Source organism: Cydia amplana, chromosome 17 (genome assembly GCF_948474715.1).
Source record: "Cydia amplana chromosome 17, ilCydAmpl1.1, whole genome shotgun sequence".
NCBI lineage: Eukaryota > Metazoa > Arthropoda > Insecta > Lepidoptera > Tortricidae > Cydia > Cydia amplana.
This window is the reverse complement of record NC_086085.1, coordinates 11,128,176-11,146,007: the sequence shown is the minus strand read 5'-3', so window position 1 is coordinate 11,146,007 and position 17,832 is coordinate 11,128,176. Positions and strand designations below refer to the sequence as shown.

The 17,832-nt window shown below is 51.7% G+C and overlaps 1 long non-coding RNA gene across 2 annotated transcripts; it reads right to left on the bottom strand.

Moving 5' to 3' along the window:
• Window positions 1-14,398: 14,398 nt before the first annotated feature.
• Window positions 14,399-17,832, bottom strand: LOC134655864 (uncharacterized). 2 transcript variants are annotated; one of them, XR_010097470.1, is made up of 4 exons: window positions 17,667-17,826; window positions 15,653-17,173; window positions 14,842-15,131; window positions 14,414-14,573 (listed from the first exon to the last, which is right to left on the bottom strand). It is a non-coding gene; the product is annotated as an uncharacterized LOC134655864 (long non-coding RNA). The 2 variants fall into 2 exon arrangements; XR_010097469.1 differs by having other exon boundaries at window positions 14,399-14,573; window positions 14,842-17,173; window positions 17,667-17,832.

Genomic DNA, 17,832 nt, shown 5'->3' with positions numbered 1-17,832 from the left:
CCAAGTTCCAATGCCTTTCTGCTTGGTCCTTGGTTGAATATTTCATGATCTGTGAAATAAAGAAGGCTTACGTGTGGGCGCTGTGTGTCGAGTCTCGTATTAGAAGCACAGAGGTACAATAGGCTTGAAGGGCGGGTAGTCAGTAGCCAGTGTCGTGGTGAATGAAACATGAAGACAAGTGATTGCGAAGCACGAAGAAATGGCGACCGCAAGGCGCGAAGTCTGACGGGCTGGGCACGAAGAGGTGCGGACGATTATCTAAAATAGGTATGGTAGGTGTGGAGCTGAATATTGCTCGAAGGACGAAAACAGAGCACGTAGCCGTGGGGGTGCTTGCGATCGACGGCAGATGACATCGCTAAATGATATTTTAAAAAGGTATACACTCACAAGTGCTTGAAGGTTGTCGAGCCCACATTTCGAAGTATGTCGAACCCGAAGTTAGATGACCGACGAAAGTCGTGGTAGACGCAAACGCAGACCAACATACTATACATGCAGTTCGAAGACAGACGAACCCGCAGCTCGAAGACCGAAGAAAAGTTTACACGCACGACGAACAGTCTAGAACACGTTGAACTAGTAGACCGACGACAACCTGACGAACTTGCTGTTTGAAGACGCACAAACACGTAGACAAAAGCACGTTGAACTCGCAGTTCGCAACCCGACGAACTTACTGTTCGAAGACCGACGACAACCTGACGATCTTGATGTTCGGAGACCGACGAACACGAAGTTCAAAAACCGACGAGCACGGCGCAGTCTAAAACATGTTGAACTCGCAGTTTGCAACCCGACGAACTTACTGTTCGAAGACCGACGAACACGCAGTTCGAAGACCGACGAACACGCAGTTCGCAGACCGACGAACACGCAGTTCGCAGACCGACGAACACGCAGTTCGCAGACCGACGAACACGCAGTTCGCAGACCGACGAACACGCAGTTCGCAGACCGACGAACACGCAGTTCGCAGACCGACGAACACGCAGTTCGCAGACCGACGAACACGCAGTTCGAAGACCGACGAACACGCAGTTCGAAGACCGACGAACACGCAGTTCGCAGACCGACGAACACGCAGTTCGCAGACCGACGAACACGCAGTTCGCAGACCGACGAACACGCAGTTCGCAGACCGACGAACACGCAGTTCGCAGACCGACGAACACGCAGTTCGAAGACCGACGAACACGCAGTTCGAAGACCGACGAACACGCAGTTCGCAGACCGACGAACACGCAGTTCGCAGACCGACGAACACGCAGTTCGCAGACCGACGAACACGCAGTTCGAAGACCGACGAACACGCAGTTCGCAGACCGACGAACACGCAGTTCGAAGACTGACGAACACGCAGTTCGCAGACCGACGAACACGCAGTTCGCAGACCGACGAACACGCAGTTCGCAGACCGACGAACACGCAGTTCGCAGACCGACGAACACGCAGTTCGCAGACCGACGAACACGCAGTTCGCAGACCGACGAACACGCAGTTCGCAGACCGACGAACACGCAGTTCGCAGACTGACGAACACGAAGATCTAAGAAACGAAAAACCCGAAGATCTGAAGAGTGATGACTCCGCAACGCAACCCGCAGATCGATGAACTTATAAGTACTAAGAAAAATTGACAAAAGAGACTCACAATCCAATGTAAAAGACGACTTAGCTCAGCGATTAGTAGACTTCGCAGTGTTAGGATTGGAGTTTTTAGTCGAATATACTTGAAGGAATACAACCCTGGGCAAGGCTTGAACGAAGACTGATGGAGATAACAGGAAACTGTCATATGGGCTCAGATTTTGCAGGTGGCTTGGCGTGAAAATCGTACCTCAAAGAAAATTATAATCGTGAATAAATAATATATCGAACCTTTGGATGATGAAGCAGGAGAGCACCACTCTGGCAGTGACGACGGGCTTTGGTGGCTGACCGGGCTCTGGCACTAATATTGGGCTTTTCTGCTCACGCCGCTTTGGATGGTCTGCTTTCGACAATAATGGGCAAAACTTGCAACTTCATTCATCACTTCAAACGTTCCATGCAACGCGCAGGCTCTGTTATGGCTGACGCACCCGTTCGTATATACTTGGCAGGCTCTACAAAGTTGACTCCTCTTTGGTGTATCTATCTATGTTGACTCGCATTCCTCTGGCATGCAGAACCGGCAGACCTGATCAACTTTTTAGGTACCTATTCACGACTGGTATTAGCATCACCCGGTGTCAGGTTCAGGTTAAAGGTGGTAGGTTCCAAACTCATACGTGTGGCTACTCTGTAAACAATAGCTTATGATTAGCACCCACCACTCCGATGGGTTCTAGACGGGGACGGGCAGGATATCTGAAGACCGTCGGTCTGGTGTCAGGTTCTATCTATAATGGCTGGTTTCACGCAGCGCTGAGATGCGAAGACACATACCTGGTTCTGTTAACAATATGTGGATTATGGTTGCACGCACCATGACTTGTGAAAGTTTGTGACCACCGAAGATATCCGCAGCCAAAGGTTATTTACGCCGAAGGTTGTCATTACATCTGGTTCACAATAATTACCTACGACTGGACCTTTCTTGCGCGCTGTCTTAATTTTTTTGGATATGACGGTAGGATTTGGTTAGGCAGACGTCGGATCATTCAGAGCAATCAGAGCTCAGAGGACGGCAGGACTCGCGCTTAATTGCAGATACGAGCAAGTCTGGTTCTGTCAACAATAACTGGATTGGATGGATACCGCTTTTTACTCCGTGACTAGAAAAGGAATCCACAGCTGAAGAGAGGCTCACTTCTGGGCGACTAGTTTGCATCTTTCTGGCGTAATATCAGGTGTAGTTGACTGGATTCACTCACCGCGCAGGCTCATCTCATTCTGTTAACAATAAGTGGATTACGGATTCAGGCACCGCAATAGCGGGCGGACTAGTCAAGTTCTGTTATCAAGGTGGCTGGGGGTCAAAGTCATGCTTACTTCTGGTAGCTTACATGCTTACACATACATGGATGATTCCAACTGAACCCCAAACGCATTCTTCTAGACTGGTGAAGACTGATGTTCACAGACTGACATCAGGTCAGGCAGACTCGGTGGGTGGCTGGGTTCAAGCTCAATCGCGGACACACGCCTAGCTCTGTTGACAATAGTGAGATTATGGTCTCGCGGTCATACCTAGCCTCGACGAGCCCAATGCTGAATCCGGCGCCGGTCGTGGGTTGTATGTATTACACCTAGATGTCTACGACTGGACTTTCCTCCTGGCGGACAACAGCTTGCACTTCTTGGCTGGCTATGTCAGACACTGTTGACAAAGAGTGGATTACAGATGCACAGGCGGGGAAACTTGTCAAGTTCGGCGGCCCCTGAAGGTGTGACATTAGAGGTTTCTGGCTAACTGGTACAGGTACACGTCTGTCTTCGATGACAACCGGAACCCCCAAGCTTGGATAGCGCTGCCTGGCTCTGTTGACAAGTTCAATGAAACATATACCGCTATGGCGGTAGACATTATGCCTTATTGACGAGGGCAAAATCAAGCAATCAGACACGCACCCTTTAGGCAGGATTTCCAGACTCACTGATCTCACTGGCTGCAGTGGTAGCTTCATGGTGGTGGACTCTTCGTAGGGGCACGAGATGTTTGGTTCTGTTGACAATGTCTGGATTAGGCACGCCCGCGTTGGTGGGTTCCGTCAGTCAGTAGCACTAGACGGCGGAAAGCGGTTATTAACGTAACGTATCCGTGGCTTCGCTATACCGTGCAAAAATTTGACCAACAGGAAACAGTTGTCTCGTTGAGTAATTATGGCTGCATTGCATCTGGTAGCGTTCAAACCCTCTTCAGCAGTAAGACCGGATCGCGTTCGCACCGTTCAGACAGGCAAAAAGTTGGTGTTTTACTCTGCAAAGATAGAAAAATATTTTCGGACTTCGCAATATGTTTTACCCTTTTTGATGTGTACAGTTGCATTTTAAAGGAAAACTGCGTGGGTAATAATTCTTACCAAGTCTATTAGGCACCATAGGCGGACCGGCGGGCAGACTGGACCGGGTAGACCGCGCAGAACAGACTGGACTGGGCAGCTACGCAATGGCGGGCAGTCTGGACTAAGCCGCTCCGCGCAGGCAGACTAGACGGCCGCTCCGCGAAGGCGGACAGACTGGATCAGGCTGGCACCTCTGGCGCGCAGACTGGACCAGGCTGGCACCGCTGGAGCGCAGACTGGACCGGGCTGACCCCACTGGACCTTGCTCGTACAACTTCGACTGGTGTCTGACAGCAAGGACTTCACGCCGTCCTTGTAGGCTGCAAAGTTATTAAGATTTCTGCACGTTTCAAAATAATTTACCCGTGCAAAAGTCTGCTCAGATAGTTTCAGCGCGGTGTTCTGTAGACATTTAGTAAACGTCGAACCAATACAAAAGTTATGCGTACCCATTTACGGTTAAGGATGATACACTCCGCAGTCAACTTAATGAGCTGGCGCGCAGACTGGACCCCTGGAGCACAGACTGGACCGAGCTTGCACCACTGGCGCGCAGAATGGTCCGGGCTGACACCACAGGCACGCAGACTGGACCCCTGGAGCGCAGACTAGACCGGGCCGGCACCAATAGCGCGCAGACTGGACCAGGCTGACACCACAGGCGCGCAGACTGGACCGGGCTGGACCCCTGGAGCGCAGATTGGACCGGGCTGGCACCTCTGGCGCGCAGACTGGACCAGGCTGGCACCGCTGGAGCGCAGACTGGACCGGGCTGACCCCACTGGACCTTGCTCGTACAACTTCGACTGGTGTCTGACAGCAAGGACTTCACGCCGTCCTTGTAGGCTGCAAAGTTATTAAGATTTCTGCACGTTTCAAAATAATTTACCCGTGCAAAAGTCTGCTCAGATAGTTTCAGCGCGGTGTTCTGTAGACATTTAGTAAACGTCGAACCAATACAAAAGTTATGCGTACCCATTTACGGTTAAGGATGATACACTCCGCAGTCAACTTAATGAGCTGGCGCGCAGACTGGACCCCTGGAGCACAGACTGGACCGAGCTTGCACCACTGGCGCGCAGAATGGTCCGGGCTGACACCACAGGCACGCAGACTGGACCCCTGGAGCGCAGACTAGACCGGGCCGGCACCAATAGCGCGCAGACTGGACCAGGCTGACACCACAGGCGCGCAGACTGGACCGGGCTGGACCCCTGGAGCGCAGATTGGACCGGGCTGGCACCAATAGCGCGCAGACTGGACCAGGCTGGCGTCACTATCGCGCAAACTGGACCGGGCTGGGCCAATGGCGCGCAGACTGGACCGGGCTGGCGCTACTGGCGCGCAGACTGGACCAGGCTGACACCACAGGCGCGCAGACTGGACCGGACTGGACCCCTGGAGCGTAGACTGGACCGGGCTGGCACCACTAGCGCGCAGACTGGACCCCTGGAGCGCAGACTGGACAGGCCGGCACCAATAGCGCGCAGACTGGTACGGGTTGGAGCGCAGCCTGGACCAGGCTGACACCACAGGCGCGCAGACTGGACCGGGCCGACACCACAGGCGCGCAGTCCAGTAACGGGCAGACTAGACCAGGCTGGCGCCACTGGCGCGCAGACTGGACACCTGGAGCGCAGACTGGACCGGGCTGGCACCACTAGCGCGCAGACTGGACCGGGCTGGCACCAATAGCGCGCAGACTGGACCAGGCTGGCGCCACTGACGCGCATACTGGTCCGGGCTGGAGTGCAGACTGGACCAGGCTGACACCACAGGCGCGCAGACTGGACCGGGCTGGACCCCTGGAGCGTAGACTGGACCGGGCTGGACCCCTGGAGCGTAGACTGGACCGGGCTGGACCCCTGGAGCGCAGACTGGACCGGGCTGGCACCACTATCACGCAGACTGGACCGGGCTGGCACCAATAGCGCGCAGACTGGACCAGGCTGGCGCCACTGGCGCGCAGACTGGTCCGGGCTGGAGCGCAGACTGGACCAGGCTGACACCACAGGCGCGCAGACTGGACCGGGCTTTACCCCTGGAGCGTAGACTGGAACGGGCTGGCACCACTAGCGCGCAGACTGGACCAGGCCGACACCACAGGCGCGCAGTCCAGTAACGCGCAGACTAGACCAGGCTGGCGCCACTGGCGCACAGACTGGACACCTGGAGCGAAGACTGGACCGGGCTGGCGCCACTGGCGCGCTGACTGGACCGGGCTGGACCACTGGAGCGCAGACTGGACCGGGCTGGCACCACTAGCGCGCAGACTGGACCGGGCTGGCACCAATAGCGCGCAGACTGGACCAGGCTGGCGCCACTGGCGCGCAGACTGGTCCGGGCTGGAGCGCAGACTGGACCAGGCTGACACCACAGGCGCGCAGACTGGACCGGGCTGGACCCCTGGAGCGTAGACTGGACCGGGCTGGCACCACTAGCGCGCAGACTGGACCGGGCTGGCACCAATAGCGCGCAGACTGGACCAGGCTGGCGCCACTGGAGCGCAGACTGGTCCGGGCTGGAGCGCAGACTGGACCAGGCTGACACCACAGGCGCGCAGACTGGACCGGGCTTTACCCCTGGAGCGTAGACTGGACCGGGCTGGACCCCTGGAGCGTAGACTGGACCGGGCTGGACCCCTGGAGCGCAGACTGGACCGGGCTGGCACCACTAGCGCGCAGCCTGGACCGGGCTGGCACCAATAGCGCGCAGACTGGACCGGGCTGGCACCACTAGCGCGCAGACTGGACCGGGCTGGCACCACTGGCGCGCAGACTGGACCGGGCTGGGCCAATGGCGCGCAGACTGGACCGGGCTGGCACCACTGGCGCGCAGACTGGACCGGGCTGGCACCACTGGCGCGCAGCTTGGACCGGGCTGGCGTTACTGGCGCGCAGACTGGACCGGGCTGGACCACTGGCGCGTAGACTGGACCGGGCTGGCGCCACTGGCGCGCAGACTGGACCGGGCTGGCGCTACTGGCGCGCAGACTGGACCGGGCTGGCGCCACTGGCGCGCAGACTGGTCCGGGCTGGAGCGCAGACTGGACCAGGCTGACACCACAGGCGCGCAGACTGGACCGGGCTGGACCCCTGGAGCGTAGACTGGACCGGGCTGGCACCACTAGCGCGCAGACTGGACCGGGCTGGCACCAATAGCGCGCAGACTGGACCAGGCTGGCGCCACTGGAGCGCAGACTGGTCCGGGCTGGAGCGCAGACTGGACCAGGCTGACACCACAGGCGCGCAGACTGGACCGGGCTTTACCCCTGGAGCGTAGACTGGACCGGGCTGGACCCCTGGAGCGTAGACTGGACCGGGCTGGACCCCTGGAGCGCAGACTGGACCGGGCTGGCACCATTAGCGCGCAGCCTGGACCGGGCTGGCACCAATAGCGCGCAGACTGGACCGGGCTGGCACCACTAGCGCGCAGACTGGACCGGGCTGGCACCAATGGCGCGCAGACTGGACCGGGCTGGGCCAATGGCGCGCAGACTGGACCGGGCTGGCACCACTGGCGCGCAGACTGGACCGGGCTGGCACCACTGGCGCGCAGCTTGGACCGGGCTGGCGTTACTGGCGCGCAGACTGGACCGGGCTGGACCACTGGCGCGTAGACTGGACCGGGCTGGCGCCACTGGCGTGCAGACTGGACCGGGCTGGCGCTACTGGCGCGCAGACTGGACCGGGCTGGCGCCACTGGCGCGCAGACTGGTCCGGGCTGGCGCGCAGACTGAACCAGGCCCCCACCACAGGCGCGCAGACTGGACCGGGCTGGACCCCTGGAGCGCAGACTGGAACGGGCTGGCACCACTAGCGCGCAGGCTGGACCCCTGGAGCGCAGACTGGACCAGACTGGCACCATTGGCACGCAGACTGTACCGGGCTGGCACCATTGGCCCGCAGACTGGACCGGGCTGGCACCACTGGCACGCAGCCTGGACCGGGCTTGCATCACTGGCGCGCAGACTGGACCAGGCTGGTGCCATTGGTGCGCACACTGGACCCATAGAGCGAAGACTGGACCGAGCTTGTACCACTGGCGCGCAGACTGGACCGGGCTGGCGCTACTAGCGCGCAGCCTGGACCGGGCTGGACCCCTAGAGCGCAGACTGGACCGGGCTGGCACCACTAGCGCGCAGACTGGACCGGGCTGGCACCACTGGCGCCCAGACTGGACCAGTCTCGCGCCATTGGTACGCAGACTGGACCCCTCGTACCGACTGGTATCTTCGGCTAATTCAGGCTCGATCCTCTTCGGTAGTTGCGCAGGTTGGACCAATCTCGTACCACTTCAGAAGGGAAGACAGGATCGTGTTCACTCCGTTGAAGCAAGCTTCACGTCGTTCTTGTAGGCTGCAAAGTAGATTTTTACAAATTTCAAAATTGTTTACCCGTGTCTGCACGGTCTGTGCTCTGATGGGGATGGTCTCAGCTCAGTGTTCTAGATAGGCATTTAATGTCGAAGTAATAAAAAGTAATTTGTACCTATTAAGCTTGAGGTCAAGACCCTCTGCAGATATGGCAAGATGAGAAGCGCGCAGACTGGACCGGGCTTGCACCACTGGCACGCAGACTGGACCGGGCTGGCACCACTGGCGCGCAGACTGGACCGGGCTGGCACCACTGGCGCGCATACTGGAACTGGCTGGCACCACTGGCATGCAGACTGGACCGGGCTGGCACCACTGGCACGCAGACTGGACCGGGCTGGCACCACTGGCGCGCAGACTGGACCGGGCTGGCACCACTGGCGCGCATACTGGAACTGGCTGGCACCACTGGCATGCAGACTGGACCGGGCTGGCACCACTGGCACGCAGATTGGAGCGGGTTGGCACCACTGGCACGCAGACTGGACCGGGCTGGCACCACTGGCGCGGGCTGGCACCACTGGCGCGCATACTGGAACTGGCTGGCACCACTGGCATGCAGACTGGACCGGGCTGGCACCACTGGCACGCAGATTGGAGCGGGCTGGCACCACTGGCACGCAGACTGGACCGGGCTGGCACCACTGGCGCGCTTACTGGAACTGGCTGGCACCACTGGCATGCAGACTGGACCGGGCTGGCACCACTGGCACGCAGATTGGACCGGGCTGCACCACTGGCACGCAGTATGGAGCGGGCTGCACCACTGGCACGCAGATTGGAGCGGACTGGACCAGGACCGGGCTTGCACCATTGGCGCGCAGACTGGACCGGGCTGGCACCACTGGCACGCACACTGGACCGGGATGGCACCACTGGCGCGCACACTGGACCGGGATGGCACCATAGGAGAGCAGGCTGGACCAAGCTGGCACCGCTGGCGCGCAGACTGGACAGGACTGGCATCAGGCTGTCGGGCAGACCGGGCAGTCTGGTGTCTTCGGCTGATTCAGACTTGAACCTCTTCGGCAAACGTAGGCGTGTCCTTAATTTCCACCGTTGAGACAGGCAGACTTTGCAAGGTTGTTGTAGACTGCAAAGTAATTAAAACATTTTGGCTAATTTCAAAATAATTACCATTTCTTTGATGCATGCTCTCAGTGCGTCTCGTAGGCATTGATTCTAGAGATGCAACGGATAGTTGTTTGGCCGGATACCGGATATCCGGCCTGGACACTGGCCGATTATCCGGTATCCGGCCTACGGATATTCGGCCGGCGGAACTATACCTATATTTTAAGTTTTGCAGGTGCGCGTCGTGCAGGTTTCGACCTGTTTCATAGTGAACGTTCGCGCGACAACATTTCTAGGATCGTAACGAGTTTTATCATGTCATTACGTAGTAAGTTCGTTTATAGTTACAAGTGCGCGCGCGTATTTTTGTGTAAACAAATAAGTGTATTGTGTGACATTGGTTACGTATTCATTTCTATCTACTGTGTCGTTAGCATTATGACCGTGACTGTTTTTAGATTCCATTTTTTACCCCAAAATGTGTTAGTTACTATCCGGTATCCGGCCGGATACTAAAATAACGGCCGGGTACCGGATAGTAACCGATATCCGGTGCATCTCTAATTGATACCAATAGATGAAAATAAATGTAAGATTATTCGTACCGTTTAGGCTTGAAATCGTGTCATTCCTTTGATGCATGCTCTCAGTGCGTCTCGTAGGCATTGATACCAACAAATGAAAATAAATGTAAGATTATTCGTACCGTTTAGGCTTGAAATCGTGTCATTCCGCTGTCGGCTGGATGAGCTGGCACAGGCGCGCAGACTGGACCGGGCTGGCACCACTGGCGCGCAGACTGGACCGGGCTGGCACCACTGGCGCGCAGGCTGGACCGGGCTGGCACCACTGGCGCGCAGACTGGACCGGGCTGACACCACAGGCGCGCAGCTTGGACCGGGCTGGACCACTGGAGCGCAGACTGGCCAGGCTGGCATCACTGGCGCGCAGACTGGACCGGGCTGGCATCACTGGCGCGCAGAGTGGACCGGGCTGGCACCACTAGTGCACAAACTGGCCCGGGCTGGCATCACAGGCGCGCAGACTGGACCGGGCTGGCATCACTGGCGCGCAGAGTGGACCGGGCTGGCACCACTGGCGCGCAGAGTGGACCGGGCTGGCACCACTGGTGCACAGACTGGACCGGGCTGGCACCACTGGCGCGCAGACTGGACCGAGCTGGCATCACTGGCGCGCAGACTGGACCGGCCTGGCATCACTGGCGCGCAGACTGGATCGGGCTGGCATCACTGGCGCGCAGACCGCACACCCACCAGACCACAGGGCCGGGCTGGCGCCATAGGAGCGCAATCTGGACCGGGCTGGCACCGCGCTGCGGGCAGACTGGACCGGGTAACACTGGCGGACAGATGGGACCGGCCTGGCACCATGTAGGCACAGAAGCAGGTCGGCGCCCCCAAGTAGTCCAGCGATATTGGCTCGAATTTGGCTGGGAAAATACAATAACTTTGCGCCCGTCTGCTTGCAGAACGAGAACCCTACCGTGATTGATCGTTCGCTACGTGTAGACAAATATTTCCATTTCTTTCTTGGCATTCGACTTGCATATTTAAAGTAAATCAAAAACTCTAGTTAATTTACCTTTCGCAACGCTTTTTGTTTCGGATGTTTTACTTATTCAGTGTATTTCTTCTGTTTATCAGTATCTGGATTCTTACCATCATTCTAATACAGGAAAGGTGTAGCCCGATGCACGGATGCTGGCCTGATGACTTCTGCGAAGCGTTGTCTATTGAGATCCATTTCATTGTTGAGGAAAATTTGCACGGGTGGCTCGAGGATTCGACCAGGACTTCAGGGTCTGAGTCCAGGGTCGAGTTGGTGATAAGAGGAACAGTATCTATGGACAATGCTGCACGGAGCAGCGTTAAGACCTAGACGTGCTGTGGTTTATCCGTAACAATCAAATTAGTTTAAACTCTATTGTTGTTATCATATAAGCTCTGGCATGGTACTATTTGTTTCCAGTATCTAAATAAGACTTCATACGTCTCACCGGGACATAGTAACAGCGGTCACGTCAGTGGACGGTGGACACTCAGCAATCAGTATAAACGTAGACAGAGCAGCAGCAGCAATCGTCGGTTCTGTGACAAAGCAGCAGTAGTAAAAAAACAAACCGGCTGTGCCGTGGCAGCAGCGGTAAAAGACTATCTGGTAGACAGCAGTAGTTAGACGCTGTGCAAGGCAGCAGCGATCTTGAAAGCCGACTCTGTGACAAGGCAGCAGTAATCATTTAGAGTTTTTAGACCCTGTGCAGGGCAGCAGCGGTCTTGAAGGGCGACTCTGTGACAAGGCAGCAGTAATCTTTTAGACCCTGTGCAGGGCAGCAGCGGTCTTGAAGGGCGACTCTGTGACAAGGCAGCAGTAATCTTTTAGACCCTGTGCAGGGCAGCAGCGGTCTTGATGGGCGACTCTGTGACAAGGCAGCAGTAATCTTTTAGACCCTGTGCAGGGCAGCAGCGGTCTTGATGGGCGACTCTGTGACAAGGCAGCAGTAGTCATTTAGACCCAGTGCAGGACAGCAGCGGTCTTGAAAGGACTGGCAAGGCAAAAGATTTGGCCACAATAGTTAATTGAAGAAGCTGTGCGGGGCAGCAGCGATCTTGGTAGGCGACTCTGTGACAAGGCAGCAGTAGTCTGTTAGACCCTGTGCAAGGCAGCAGCGGTCTTGAAAGGCGACTCTGTGACAAGGCAGCAGTAGTCTATAGATCCTGTGCAGGGCAGCAGCGATCATGATGTTGGACTCTGTGACATGGCAGCAGTAGTCAAATGTAGAAACTGGCAGCAGCAGTAATTTTAGGCATTCTGTGACAAGGCAGTGGTTAATAATAAAACGCTGTCGCATGACAGCAGCGCTCATGTTTAGGCATCATAGGGTTACAAGAAAAGGAAGGGAAAAGGAACCTGGATAGACAACTCTAGTGAACACTTCAATATACCTAGGTTTGACAGCGCCACGTATAGTGGCTTGATTCGAAACCAGTGGCTAGGAATGGGAGCGTCGCAGATGTAGCAGCAGTCAGCAGCGGAGCATCATTGCAGCACTCGTACACGCAGCGCAGTCTTATTGCAGCAATCTCTCGTACAAGTATCGGATAATTGTAGCAGTAGCTAGGCATACCCGTCGAGCTCTAAAAAGTAAATTCCTAACGGTCTGGCTACGCGCCAGGGTTACATTCCTACCTACTTAATCTAAATAGATACATATTGTATTTTTATTGAAATTTTATAGCATGACAGATATAAAACTTTTATAGTTAGGTATACTGTTATGTTACTGCAGGCTTAGAGGCTTTTCAGAATTTCAGTTATATTTTAAATATACCTAATTAACTACAACTACAACAAAGCTAAGTTGATGCTAGTTTTATGAGTAACGGTCAATAAAATTATTTTACCTGAATGGTTCAGTATAGGCTGACGACCACCCGTAGATTGAAAGTGCGTCGTGCGGTTAAAATATTTGTAACCTTCATTCATACAGTCCGCATTTTTGCAGTGGTGCGAGTGATAGATGATCATAGTGAACAGGGGGATGAGTGAAGAAAGCCGCTAGGCAGAGTATTTTTTCCGGCTTGGAATGAGGAATTATATTCGTCATCTTCGGTGTAAATATACTGCCACTCTCGTGGCAGCGTGGTGGCGTGGATGCTTCCGCATCTAAGCTAAACAAACTCGGGGAAAGGACATAGCAAAATATTATCTTGCACATACATACATACTATTGCAGCCCTCAGGTGCTCGCAGCTCTTATTAGCGTTACAAATAATTGATACATACATACATACTATTGCAGCTCTCAGGTGCTCGCAGCTCTTATTAGCGTTACAAATAATTGATAGGTAAGTATAGTAAAATAGAGGTCATACCGTTCGTCCATGTTACTTTCTCGGCACATTCAGAGGTGGGGCGAAACCTCAACTAACATTCTTATTCTTTAGACATTCCTCAGTTTACTCTCCAGTCGAACACTAAATATAATTAAGGCTGGATATAATAATTAAATCCATTAACACCTGCTCTTCCAAATAATTATTCATTTGTCGAACAGCCTCAGCAAAAACACTTCTTTGCGAATTGGGACATAGCCCTTATTTATCAAGTGGCATAAAATGCACTTTCTCATATAAGTAGACATCTGAAAGTGAAAATGTGAAAGCAAATGTGCTGGCAATGTGAAAGATTTTTCAGCTCGACTTATTTATTCGGCACACAGGAAGGCTCAACGGTTGTCAACTTGTCAGTTTACTACGTGGCTGTTGGATCTCATCCATTACAAGCTCGTAGCTGCCATTAGATACCTTTCAACAGAATAAAAACAAAACAGATATTCAATTTCACGACGATTGAAATCAAACGAAACTATTTCGTTAAAAAATAAAACTGGCTTGCAAGATTTGGCTGCTTTGGTAGTTTCCTCTTAGCATTGGTTTCAAGTGTCATTTTGTCTCGTACTTGTAGTTGTCAACTTGTCAGTGGGTGGGTAAATTAGTTGCCTGCCTAAAACAAAACATCGAAACAAAAAAATAGGGGGTTAGTCGCCAAGAGCACTAGCATGTTACCGCTTTTCAGGTCATAGTAATCCATAAGGATGTAGGTAGAGGTAAACAAGTCTTTCATATTTTTATTTCCACGGGTACTCCAATCATCCCGATTCTCCAAATACATAGTAGTTGTAGTTTTGCAGTAGTTTCATTCGCATCCTCAGTCTAGTGCAGTTATTTAATAAAAACCCTACGCGGTCGGATTCGTACCTGCAGATGTAAAAAAACACACAATGGTAAAGGGATTACTAGTCCAATACCCAGTTACCGTCAAGTCTTGTTTCATTTCGCTGCCGTAGTAAGTTTTTATTATCTTATTATAGGTATGTGGTTATTATTATCAGATTCAGTCACACGACATTTCTTATATATTTTTCAACATCTGTATATGTAATTATGTTGCAATACATTCGTTTTCCGTTTCATAGCTACATTAGATGGGCGTTTTATTATTACTTAATGTGTCCATTATTATAATTTGTAGGTATAATATGAAAAATCTGTAGTGTATTTTATAGTTCCTCAAATAGATATTATATTATAGCATAGTATGCAACTACACAGGATCTGAAAAAATGAAATGTATGGTTAAGTGACGTACCTACCTACTAACGTCCATTATTTATCATTTTGTATACTTAGGTATACCTACATCATTATTATGAATGTTATAAACAAGTCAGTATTACTGTTAAATAAGCGTAAGTCAACTAATATTTCAATAGTTGAAAGTATTAAATACAACTGAGTATTATGATGTAGACCGTATGAATCTTTGATTTAATTTTTCTTGTATACCTAGAGTAAAAAAAACTTTTGCCTAGCCTAGACTCACCTTAGCATTAGAGAAGATTACATCAAGCAATCATTATCAATTTTAGAATGATACCGAAGCATATGGGTCTTACTTGTTCACGCGTTTCAGCCTTTGGTAGGTTTATTATCTAACAGTGATTTGGGATAGAGAGACCGGCATTGACTTATCTGTGGAGGCCGACGGTCCACTTGTTATAGGGGCCGGGCTAGCCTTCGCGGAGAAGGGCTTCACCTCGCTTTGTTTACGTTTGGTTGGTTGACTCTTGTCACGCACAACCTTGATCACCAGCCACGGTTCCCGGTGTATAGCTGTGAAGTAGGTACGGAAATCAGTTCATGCATTCATATTGACGTGTCAAAATGTTTTGAAATCATAGAAAAGTAGCAGCGCTATGATTTTCAACGCTTATTCTGTGCCAGCCCGCATTCGTCTCAGCAAACAAGCCAAGTCTGATTTCTGATTCCGCATCATTGTTACGGATCTAGAAGTCACACTTATACTGGTTAGCCTGAGGCAAATACTCGCAAGTCCTAAATAAGCAATGAAAATTACTGGACCAGATCTAGAAAATAAGCGTTTATTAGCGGCATACGCAAACCAGAACTTGCTATGGAGTTTCTAAACTAAATGGTTTGTGTCGCGCAATAAATGCTGAAAAATATTTATCAAAAACAGGTTAAAAGTGCAGATAAGGTAACATACAAATTGATTAAGTCTGCTGTAAGTACAAGTAACTATTTAGGTTAAAATTAGAAACTAAAATTAATTTGTATGAAAGTAACTGCAACGATTAACCTAGAAAGAGTTCAGAGATTTCATAGTAACTTACCGCATTCTAACAAGTCCGTGCTTCATATTCCTATTCTTAATTTGTATGCAATCGTTTAACATTGTGTAGCCTATGTCGCGCATTATGGTTCAGAATGGTCCCGGAAATGATCAGCCCACGCCACGTTTCCTCAATTTACTTAATATTTCCAGCTCGCAGTGCGCAGGTGAGATTTTCATGTACTAAACTGGAGACTGCTCACTCGAAGTGTAGATATAGCTGCAGTTAAGATATTTATGCATGCATCCACACAAATATCGTGACCTCTGGTTTACCTAATATAGAAAGCGCCGCGAAGATTGGAGAGGTCACGGATAGTTACTTGATACTTCATGGTCGCGGTGGCAGTCTCCGAAAACTCCCTCAAGTCACCTCCGAGGCCTCCCGATCGTTCTAGCACGTTCCTAAATAATATATGTTATACCCTGTTTGGAGAAAAATTATTTCATAGACACGACCTAAGTGAGATGACTCACCGATTCAGTAATTAGGTATGTTTTTACATGTGAACATTGGAATAATTTCTTAGCAATAGCAGTGACTTGTCCAAATCGTAAGGAAATTTACTTTAAGTATTTCTAGTTATGTTTAAGAGAAATGTCACTCCCACGCTAAATGTTCATTATTATGATTATCAATAAAATACCAAAATGTCTGTTTTTATATTTCAAAATTAGACCATTTTCAGTAACAAGTGACTCACCGACATTGTCAACATAGGTACTTCCTTACGGGAAGATAATTCTAGTGTTCAAGTGTTCCGGGTTGCGCCATCACGTGACCGTGACGCGAAGAGGCCGTGCGCACGATGAACAATGCGATTGCGTCAACCCGCCACGACTGGGTCTGCAGCTGCACGGTAACCGCAACGCTCTGGGGTCTAAACACAACGTTACACGCAGGGGGCCCGCATGCGGGCACGGGCAGACTTTGTTATGGAATACATGATATTATTACACCAGTCGTATGAGGAATTCGGAGGCCTAACGTTTACCTAGTGGGCTGATAACCGGGACGTATTTGAGCGCGCGCCGTTTGGCACAGTGGAGCCGTGGGCTGAACGCAGGGAACCTTAACGCCGCGGCGGCGACGGCTCGGCGGCAGACCGCAGGCTGCTCGGCCGAGTCTGGAGCTCGATCTCGTTCGCACTCGCCACTTTCTCCACGAAGCGAAGTGACGATGATGACTCATGGAATAACACATTTCGGGTGAAATCACAGTAACAAAATAGGAGAAATACAACTTTCCATTGAAAATAATCTTTTTATTTTTCATACTTAAACATATGTTACAATTTATCTTATTCAATATGAATAATAACCAAATTCCAATTTTACTATCGAGAAATAGATTGAAATTGAAATATTTAACTTTTTACATTTGGATCACAAAATTAACTAAACTAAAATAAATGCACGATACCGTTACAAACCCATTGTTGTGTAAGCAGCGACCGCGCCCCAGCGACAGCCAAGATGGCGGCCATCGGATGGATGCAGACCCACGCGAAACGCAATGGGACTGTAATTTAAAAAACATCCTACTTATATCACAGATTCAAAGACAATTTTACATTACCTAGTAATTGGAAAGGTCCTAGTGTACTCTTGGTATAGGTTTTACACTGTCTAATTCTTTGAAAAAACTATCTAGTCCGCTGAGATCATTCTTCCATAAGTTATCGATTCTTTCTCGTTGTTCTCTGGCGTCATCTTCTTCTTTATTGCACAAGCCCAGATCAGCTTGCATCTGGGCCCACCGTCTAGCACGTTCTCGTTGTTTCGTAACCAACTCGCTTTCAGCACGAGTAAGGGAGTTGCTCAAAATGGCGATTATTCTTAGGTCACGCTTTCTCTTTGTCTTGGCATTAAGAGATTTACTTTTAACTTGACGGACCCAGTTAGAAAGGGATTCTGCTTTACTTTCACAAAAATCAACGATAGATTTTTCGTTTGATTTGTAGCCCATGATGAAAAAATTAGGCAGAAAATATGGCGGCGGGACAAGTACACACCTGAATCCAACCCAGGCAAATTCACTTGGAGATCTTGTCACAACACTTTCACGTCCACTGCGCACCACGATGAGATTTTAAATGTCGGGCGCTGACGTCACCGCAGCCTTTTATAGGCGAGGCCAATGTGGCCCCGCTGCGCGCAAAATGGCGTCGCTCCAACGAC